Below are 11231 nucleotides of genomic sequence, written 5' to 3'. Positions count from 1 at the left end.
TTTTTTTGGGGGGGGGACAAAACCATCAAAACAGCAGATATAAAGTAGCACTTTTTTATAGTAACTATATAAATGCAAAAAGCACATATATCAGAAAATACAGATTAACTTTAATTAGTAGTATTGTAGCAGATGGGGGAAGGAGACTGAGGCCTCAAAAGTACATTTTAAACTCAGGTTATGTTCATAGCAATTTAGAACCAGTGATTGATCTATTGTATCCCACTGAAAGGGAAATTTTAGGGTTAATAGTGGAATATGGGTGCTGTGGGGGTAGTTCTTCTATTGCAAAAACATTGATTTTAATGAAAAATGATAGTTTCCAAAATTGATCCATTAAAAGCTGTACTTTATCCTGAAAATGCCATAATATCAAGGATAATTCTATTTTGGTGTGGAAAGCAAACTCTTTTTACAAAACAAAATAACAGTACAATTGCTAATTACTTCAAAGAGGGTAAAAAGTTAGACAGAAAATGGGTTAATACTTGGGCAGTGACTTGATCAGATAATTCATGCTGTAAAATCCCCAAAAACAAGCTTTATACATGTATCTAGATTCTTAAAAAATGTCCTACTTTTGCCAGAAATCCTAAGAAACCATGGGAAAATTAAAATTTTTGAAAAATTAGGGGGGGGGCTGGGCTCCAAGGCCCCCCCCCCCAGTGTACATGCCAGCTTTAGTTGGTAGATCCATCCCTGGAATTTTTGGTTTGATAACCTAATCCCTTTCAAAGATAGCAGAAAGTAGCTTGTCTAGTATTTTACCCAAAAAAGTTCTATAATACTTACATTTAAACTTCCTAGGAGCTTATTTGATTTAGGCTACTTTACTCTCCCCCCTAATGGACAGATATAGGCTATGGTAGTTTAGGTTTGATGGCAAAATTTAGGTTCTGAATCCACTTCTAAAATTGGTAAAATTCTAGTTAATTGGCTTCTTGATATCTTGGAAAGGGTTTAGGTTAGGAAAATGAAACATCCAGTGATGAGTTTACAGGTGAAAGTATGTCCCAGGAAGGTATTTTAAAGTACCCACCTCTACTCCTTCTCTCTCTAGAAGGCCCTGAAATTTGTCTAAATGACAGTTCTATACCTATTGCAATTTAGACAGAATAACATTTTACCTTAATTTTCTGTTACTAGTTGCTTTTTTCTGCCTTTAGTTCTGAAAATATAATGCATGTTAATTGAGTAGAATTTTGAGCCATTTCAGTGTTTTTTTCAAAATTTAGGAAATTAAGGAAATCTTTAAAACTTCATAAAATGGAATTGAGCAAAGTTATAAAGCTGAAAACAATTTTGTTGTACTTGAATTAAGCAGATCTATTTTGCAAGGTTTCACTTTTATAACATACATATTTTTAAAGGTAATCAAAGGTCAGAGCCTTTTAGAGGGAGAAGAAGTGGAGGTAGTTGCTTGAAAATACCTTCCTGGGACATACTTTAGTCTGTAGATTCATCCCTGAAAGTTTCATTTTCCTAACCTAAACCCTTTCTGAGATAGCAAGAAGTCAATTAACTAGAATTTTACCCAGCTATTTTCCAAGACATTGGAATGTACATGATTGAGAATTTTAAAATTGACCAATGCCTGATCAAAATTTAAATGCAATAGCCTAAATCATTAGCTGAGGATTGGAGCCTAGGCCTGCATGAACCATGACGGCTCCAATCCACTCGAACCAAAACTATGATACATACTTACCCAAAAAGACAGTTCAAACAAAGGGCAAATTTGCAGATATAACCTATATAGTCTAGGTCTCAAAAATCGGTTACTAGAAAAACTTCAAGCGTTCCTTGTATTTAAAAGATACGCTTCAAATATAAAGTAACTGAGAAGAATTGATGTTGTTTCTTTTTAAGCTAAAAAGAAATCCTTAAAAACTATACTAAAAAAAAGCAAATGACCATGGATCGTCGGTTTAATACGCATATATTGATATTTTTTCATTAAAATTTAAAAAAAATTATTTATTAAAGTTAAAAAATAGAAAACATTTAAAATGTATTTTGTTTTCAGTAAAGTGCAAATTATGTTCTGGTCTTGAGAGAATATGGGGTTTGTCAGCAATGCTCATATAAATTTTTGCTCGTTTTGATTTTGACTCGTTCATTTATTGTAATTTCTGTTCATTTTGGGTTTCATTTATTTATTGATGGTAATTTGTGGTAGTTTTACGCTTGAAAGATTATTTGACTAGTGTATTTATTTCTGCTCATTTTTGGTTTAATAGGGCTCTTATCTTTTCTTCGAAAAACTTGTTTGTGGAGAAAGTCTTTTAAATTAATTTCTGCTGGTTTTTAAATCACATGGTCTTTTTCTTGGAAAATTTTTTTTTTTTATCTTTACGCTATTTTGTAATAAAAGTCGGTAGTTTGCCATAGTATTTGTATTTTAGAAGAAGTTTTTCACCCATGTTTAATCCTGAGACAAATCGAATTATTTTCATTTTATATCTTCTTAAGTTGATGTGAAAATTAAAACATAATACTGTTGTCAAAACATTCATTCTATGCTCTTTGACAACTTGGATACATTTACATTCTTTTGATTTATTTAAATTGTAAAAGCAGAGGTAGTAATAGTAGCAGCCTGGAAACTTTCAAATTAATACCCAGAGCTCTTCTCTATATATTTCTCGTTCCCGACTTTACATGTTTCAGCTCAATATGAAGCTTCTGGAAGGGTTTTATTCAGGTAAAGCCCAACGAAAGATACTACTTCATGTGCGTGACATCGACAGACACCTATTGGCCCCCTAAAAACCGACTATTCGATCAGAGCACTACAAAACTTGGTATTTTGTCGGTCCAATATAATGTCATAAAAGACTTCCGTAGGGCGAGAAACGGCAAAATTTACTGCTTCATCCACGCAAGGTCAGCAGAAACCAATTACCCCCCCCCCCTAAAAAATGACTTGTTGAGCCAAGCCCCATAGAACTTGGTATTCTATCGGCCCAATCTAATGTCACTAAAGACTTTCGTCGTGTGAAGGACTACGAAATCTACTGCTTCATTGATACAAAGCCGACAAAAGTTAATATTTTGTCGGTCCATTGCTATGTCAAGAAATACATCCGCCTGGCAAAGATGATGAAATTGTCAGCTGACATTAACCGATTGCCCGTCTAAAAAACGACTTGTTGGGTGGAGCTTTGCAAAATTTGATATTTTTCAACGTTTCAGTTAGCCAGGACGATTCCAGTAGGTCTATTGAGAGACCCAATATTGATGTTTCTTTTCAAATATTGGAAATAGATGACTTATTTTGCTATTGCAAGAGTCAATAGAAGTGAAAGGTTATACTAAGCTCACCAAGAATTAGACCTCATTCTTTTATTCTCAAAAGCCGTATATCAAATCATATAACCGAGTGTATGAAGAATCAAAACTACAAGGGAAAAAAAATTCAAATCTAGATTCGAAAATTTTGCTGCTTTGCAACATGATACTTTTTTTAAACTTAAAAAAAAAGAAAAAGGAAAAAAACAGTAGCCTATATTGTACTGCTATTACAAAAGAAAAATTCTGGAATCCATACACAAGCCGAAACAAATTCAAGAAAATCGGTTTGTCAAGAGTGAAGACAGTTTACAAGGATTCTTAATTTCTCAGTGATCTAGGAATTGTAATTTGAATTAGTGCGATACTGTATTTTAACCTAAAAGGACGCTTGGAGCACTGTTTTATTTGTTTAGATCATCAGTACATGAAAATGTTTGCAAGACATAGAAAAATATCTAAAACTAGAATAGCATTTGAGTGAAAAGTTTGTTTCAAAAGAAAGAAAAATGAAAGGTATTACGAATTTGACTCTCATTATCAAGCCACCCATATTCATAAGTACCATAGTGACGAACTGAAAAACATTGGCAAAGTCAAGATAAGGCTAAGGATTGTGAAAAAGACCACTCTATTTTATATTCCAAAATGGTTAAAGCCAGGAAGCTCAAAGAAAACTGTGAAAGACCCTCTTATGAGCAAACTTTATCTCGAACAGCTAGATAGCTTAGTGCAATGTAAGTCAACATAAAGCTTAGAGTCTGTCTTAAGTGGTGTCTCTTGTTTTAGTGCTTCGCATTCTGAGACTGCTAAAGATGGTTATCATGAAAGTTCAAAAGATGTCCTAGGTGTAAGTAGACGATTTGATAGGATAGACTCCTAAAGTCTGCGCAGAATCTTACTTTTAACGGGAAATCTGATCAACAAGCGTTAGTTTCTTAAAGGGCAGTAAACTTTGATTTGATAGAATAGACTCCTATAGTCTGCGCAGAATCTTACTTTTAACGGGAAATCTGATCAACAATCGTTAGTTTCTTAAAGGGCAGTAAACCTTAAAAAATTTGATTGAACCACTCAATAATTTGTGATAGATAAATGAGGAATGATAATAAGATTAGTGATATTTAAAAAAATCTATTCTTAATTTTTAATTATATGATAAAAAGATGAGCTATCCTGAAGGGCGGTGAACAAGTCCTTTAAATATGCAAACTCATTTTATTTTTACTTAATTTAATTTTGTTTTTGTGAGCTAGAAGACAGTCCTGGTAAGTGTTCTTTCCTACAGGATTGAAGTATTTGAGCCGCTTGAGTTTTAAAGATATTGGATTATAAGTAAATATATATACAAGATAGTGGTATCGATATGTAGTAAATCCTTGACAAATATCAGTCTGAATAGAAGAAGACGCGGCTGAAAAAATTGAAGTAGCTTATCCTCTTAGGTCTGACACTCTTGAATCTGGCGAAAGAAAAAACACATTGGAAGAAGTTCGCTGTTCAAAAATTAATTACGAAGAAACGGTAGGAATCAGCGATATCTTTGCTCATCTTTCTTGCATTATTGACTGTATCGAGGAAGCTAAACAACTGATACTTGAATTTAAGTTGGGTCCCGTCACTAAAAAATTAGATGCTACAGTACAAGTGCTAGACATAGGGCAATCAATCAGCGAATATGAAACTAGGCTTATTAGTCAGTAAGAGAAACTAGATTTACGTTACATGGGCAACGTGAGGTGTTGCGGCAACCATTGTTCGGCTTCACCGATTGAAGTGTTGCGAGAGCAACACTTTGATTCTGTTTCCTCGCTTCGATTAAACGCTGAAACTGTTAATCTGTAAGGATCTTAAAATAAATACTAGATACACCAAATCGCAAAAGTTGCAAACCCCTTATCACAACTAGCGAAAGTTGCAAACCCCTCATCGCTGAAGATAATTGTAGCCTAACAGCCGATTATCACTTATAAGTCCCCTACATGTATTACCACTGGAGCCAAATTGATCTTACAATCAAATACACCGGAAACAAACAGCCGACTGTTACTCAAAACTCCCCTATATGTCTCACAATTGTAATCGGCCTGTTTTTGGTTTCGGGGTGCACCTTACAACTGAAGTTTTCAATCCGTTTAAACATTCAAACTGGTATAACTCATGGAGGATTTTTTCTACCAAAAATGAATGAAAGATACTTTGATCAGCTCAACAAGAGCTATCGACTACCGTCGAAAAAAAATTATTTGTCTTAGTTCAAAAGTTGAAATTTTTACCGTAGGCAAAGTTTCTAACATCACCACTTAAAAAGGAGCAAAGCATAAACTCTAATTTCTATAGCAAATAGAGAACTTTTAAAGTACTGAAGTTGTCAACCCCTTTAAACTGATGCATCTCATGAAGGAATTTTTCTACCAAAAATGAATGATATATACTTTGATCAGCTCATAAAGAGCTATTGACTGCCGTCGGAAAAAAATCTATCCGTCTTAGTTCAAAAGTTGACCTTTTTTGCCGTAGGCCAAGTTTCTAACGTCATCACTTAGAAAGGAGCAAAGGATAGACACTAATTTCCTTAGCAATGAGAGGACTTTTAAAGTTTAAGAGGTACATCTGATACCATTTCTCTACTGCAATCCCAAGTGTGAAAGACCAAATGATAAACTCAGCTGAAATCACGAACAGAAATGGGTAGAAATAATAGATTTTTGGCCCCAGGGAAGAGTTCTACGAAGCTTTCCAAAATGCAAAGTCATATTCATCAATCCGGCCTAAGGTCCACACTTTTCTTAAAACTGCAGAGGTTAGACCCTTACCACTTTCTAGGAATAAGCTGAAATCGGGGTGCTTGGAAAAAAAAACACAATAAAACCTAAGTGTTGCTCTCACAACACAATTCCTTTGTCAGGAAGTGTCAAGAATGGAAGGAGTAGAATCTGAAGCCAAAAGTTAACAGCAAGCTGGAATTGTAAGAGTCGAGTTAAATCCGGGGCTCAAGAAAAATAAAACTTTCAGACTGAGAAAACATGTAGCTTATCATTATATTATTTATTTCATATTTATTCATATATATATTTCATTATTATTTATATTATATTATTTCAGCCAAATATCAATTTTCTAATAAACGAGGAAATCTAATCCCGGAATTCCAAACGCCAGTTTCGGTTTGTTAGAACTTGGTACAAAGAGTACTCGCACATAGAGTATAGTGTCGAGAAAGACTTAGCCAATTTAGATTTAGGTTTATTCGTATTTTTTGCCAAAAGAGTGATCACGGATGTGTGTTATTTTTTGTTGTTAGTTTTTTTCCTCAGGGGTGATCATAACGAACTAATGGTCTTAGAATAACGGGAAATCACTCATTTGAACAAAAATGGAAGGTTCTAGGGGCTAGTAGTTCGTTTATGCACCCCTATGTTCCGGTTTAAAACCCTTATACTACTTATGCTACCATACTTATTAATACCATACTATTTATGCTTCGAACTAAATGTTGCCTTAAAACCAAATCAAAAGGCACTGAATGCATGGTTACCAATTAAAAACCTCAGCAATACACCGAGAACGGCTAAGAATATTAATTATAAACTTTGGGGGATTCGTATTCAACTTCTACTCTTACTACTTTTTCTCTTGTAATTTAAATAGATCAAAAGAGTAAGTATATCCAGGTTGTCAAAGGGTACAGATAGAATATTTTTTGAACAATATTAAGGTTTATTTTTTAGGTAAATTTGAGGAGGCAAAAAATTAAACTGTGTCAGGATTTTTGAAGTAGTTTCCCCACCATACAAATAATAAGCCAATTTTTTTTTTTTTTTTTTTTTTTTTTTTTTTTTTTTTTTTTATAGAGAACAACCAAAAAGATATTCTATGAAAAAGACTGAGCAAATAAAAAACGAGCAAAAAATATTTTAAAGAAACTTTTTTTTTTACAAGACCTGTTTTTCAAAGAAGCATATAGACCTTCACTGGGAAAAAAACTGAATAGAAATAAAGTCAAATAACTTTCCAAGTGTAAAACTATCGCAAAGCACCATCAATAAATAGATGAAAATAAAAACGAACAGAAATTACAATAGACTCTCCGAGTCAAATTCAAAATGAGCAAACAGTAGCATGAGTAGAGCTGACAACCCCCATGCCTTCTCAAGAACAGAACATAATTTGCACTTTACCGGAAACAAAACGCATTTAAAACCTTTTCAATTTCTTTACTTTACTAAAAATAAATTATTGAAATTTTAAGGAATTATATATTTATGTTAAACTGACAATCCAGGGTAATCCAGTGCATATTATGTTTTGGTTTTGAAAAGGCAAGGGGGCTTTCACTCCAGTTTTATGTTCATTTTTCGGCTATTTATTGGAATATCTGTTTGTTCTGATGTTCATTTATTCATTGATGGTGATTTGTGATAGTTTTACGCATGGAAGGTTTTTTGATATTGTTTCTTCTGATTTTTGGCTTAGTGAAGCTCTTCACTTGTGTTTGAAAAGCCTCTCTTCTTGAAAATGCCTTTTTTTTAATAAATAGTAGTAATAGTTGAAGTAGCATTACTAGTAATATACACTTAGCGCCCTTTGTTTTTACAACATTTTTTGTGATTTTCAACCTAATATCTGAAGCATTCTCTTATATATTGCTGATACATCCTTTCGACAACCTACATGCATATACGTTGTTTTGAATTAGTTCAACATCCCCACAACATTCCCTTGAATTTCCACCTTGATCTTTTAGCCTTAGTAGTAGTCACAATAGTAGTAGTAGTAGTAGAATAAGCACTAACACTGTGTCAATATTGCTTTTCGGTCATCCCCTTCATCATTCTCTGAAAGTGACAGGTAATACCCTAAGCCTTCCGGAGTCTGCTTTTAACAACCCGCATACACATAGTGTGTTTTAATTTAGTTCAACACTCTCCTTGATATTCCCTGAAAGCTGCACCTGAAAGTCCTTGGTCTTTTTGAAGATAGTAAGCAAGATACGCCAAGTAAATTCTATATTCAAATAATGGCTGAATTGCATTACTTACAACCCTTAATTCTAGGTGTGTGGTGGGCTCGTATTCAATACAGGCATAGTTATGGGATCCTTCAGCTATGCTAAACTAAATGGCGGTCTCAACATTTTAATCAACATTCATTGGGAAAAAGCAGACACGGAAGAAAAGCTGACTAACCTCGAGTCACTTTCGGCAATTTAATAGGGTACAAGAACATTTAATTTCAAATTGAATGAGCCCCTTCCGAGGCTTTTGTGACAACTCCTTCGATACGCGGTGCTTTGCTTTGTGACGAATTGCATAAATTATAACCTTTGTCCCAAGGAGTGAGGCTGGGTTTTCTTCTCCGGATGCATAGCTATTGAACTCTTCAGGTAAGGGAATACGGGGCGGAATGGGGTAAGGGGCGAACTGGGGTGGGAAAAAATTAGTCCCAATAGCTGCAACTACTCCTGGTCAGTACGGCTAATGTACGGCATCCATGTTGGTTTTGTTTCCTTTCGTTTCATGAGTGAATCTGTTGTCGTCTTGTTATTTCTGTTGGATCGCAACTTTTATTGATTTTGTAATCAAAGTAAGGTCAACACACTTCTTTGTATTACAACTATAGCTAGTCATACTTTTAGTGCGTTCAATGAGCTTTGTTCTAGTCACCTTATTGTTTCTTTACGTGAAGTTTTCGCATGGCCATAACCTCCAAATAACAAGGCGTGTTCCTGGGGTGGAATGGGGAAGTACCCCATTCCGTACCGCACTATTTTGATCTGACCAGTCGTTAAAACTGGGTCAGTAACTTTTCTTGATTTATTTTCAGATAGTTCGCGTGTATATAAAAAAAGAAAAACAAACAATCCTGGTCGAGGCGACGAAGAATGCCACTGATGTCTTTTAATGAGTTTGACGTTCCCCAAACTATTCTTGAAACATACGTTAAGACAAAAACGAAAATCCTGAGTATGTGATTGATAAAACTGCTTGGAAATTTCAAGCCATGTTTACCCAAGAATAAGAACTTAAGCTTGTGACGCACTTAAAAACTATGGAGGTGCGGTTATTTGGTTTGACGATGAAGGACTTGCGTACCTTAGATTACCACTTAGCTAAAAAAAAATGACACAGCTCATAGATTTCAAAATGAAATAGCTGGTCAAGACTGTGTCAACAGTTTTTTTTTAAGAGAAATTATATCCTGTCTATTCGGAAGACCGAGTCAACGTCTGGTGCAAGAGCTATGGGATTTAAAAGAGTGGCTGTGGATAGTTTTTTTTTCGCTACTCACTCAATTGGTAAATAATCACAAACTTACTGGGTCACCGATATTTAATTACGATGAAACTGGTGTTTCACAGAACCCTAAGAACCAGTCAAAATAATTGCTTGTAAGGGTAATCGACAAGTTGGTGCAATAACTTCTGCAGAAAGGGGGGTTACCGTAACTTATCTTATTTGCATGTCTCCAAGTGGATCATACGTGCCCAGATGCTAATTTTTCCAAGGAAAAAAATTCAGAAGGAGTTTGAGCTGGGACTACATCCAGGGACTTGGTCTGAGGTTCACAGCAGTGTACGGATGACCACTGAGCTGTTCTTAGTTTATAAGATTTTTTTCTTTTAGATTTTGCTTTATTCATATTCTTTCATTCAGATCATCGAACAAAACTGTTACCGCAAAAAAAAGTCATATTTCAATCAATTGTAAAATAATGAAAATATCAGATACACATTTCTGTTTTTGCCACAAGAGCATAAGAAGCGTAAGCACAAGAAAATACAACAACACTGTTTATCAAAGTATTGTTTTCGCCCCCCAAAAAACTTGAAGTTTATAAGATAGTATTGTAACAAAATTCACGCTTCGGAGAACCTTGTTCTGTCCATTCCTTTTCTCAATGGATGGGTATAAATTGAATCTCTGGATTAAGTTTGAATCGTATGCTGGTATTGTTTATCGATATCTATGTAAACTGAGTGAGTGTCAACTGCTGCAGTAAATTCGATCTATACATACAGAATTTTCTGCTAAGAGTAACCAGTTAAGGACAAGAACAATGGAGGAGACTACCTCACTGATTGGGGTAATATATTCAAAGTTACCTATTAGTTTTATCACATTCCTTACGGAAATGTGCAATTAGTAGTTGCCAATATTTTTTTAACAATCACACAATACCCATTGAAATTCTTCGCAAAATAAATCTATCTGTCTTTATGTTACAATTTCTGCAAATATAAAAACAAGAAACAATACAAGTCTCTGTACTGGGTATTGTATTGTATCGGATTAACGACGCTTCTTGACTGCCAAGGTCCTTGCATCGGCCTTGGAATTTAATGACACAGCTAGACTCGAACTCCAGGTCCCTTGTTACCTAGCTGAAATGCAGCCCACTCCCCAACTACAGAACAACTCTCTGTACTTTGCGAAGGATAGCGGAGCAATTTTGAGTAGTATGACTTTCAGTAAAATTAGCGAATTTACCGACTTAAAAGACTTTAAAAGGAAGTTAAACTCTTTGAGCCCAAAAATGATTGTAAAGGCATACTCAAAAGTTGTGATAAGAAAAATTTTTTCGTCATGAGGCTTCACTGCGATTCACTCAGCTCAAATCTTTTTTTGAGGGGATTTTCAGATTTTTACGTAAACAAAAAAATGTAATTATACTGTAAATTGAAAGAAAGAAAAAGATGGATGTGCAGGAAGTAGTGAACTAGTGACGGACCTTTTTTAATGGAAGAATTTTAAGAAGCCGATAAGTTTAGAAAAATGGTTTGCCGCCAAAAAATGAGGAAACGACAGCTCATCGACCCAAATTGGGATTTTTGACCTATTGGCGAATCTATTTAAAGCCAGACAAAGTGTTTAGCCAATCTTAAGTTGACCTGAATTTGTCCACAGGCCATAACCTGCAGAAGAATATTAAAGTAGCAA

The sequence above is a fragment of the Artemia franciscana genome, chromosome 15, assembly GCF_032884065.1.
Source record: "Artemia franciscana chromosome 15, ASM3288406v1, whole genome shotgun sequence".
Classification (NCBI taxonomy): Eukaryota; Metazoa; Arthropoda; class Branchiopoda; order Anostraca; family Artemiidae; genus Artemia; species Artemia franciscana.
This window is presented reverse-complemented; position numbering follows the sequence as displayed.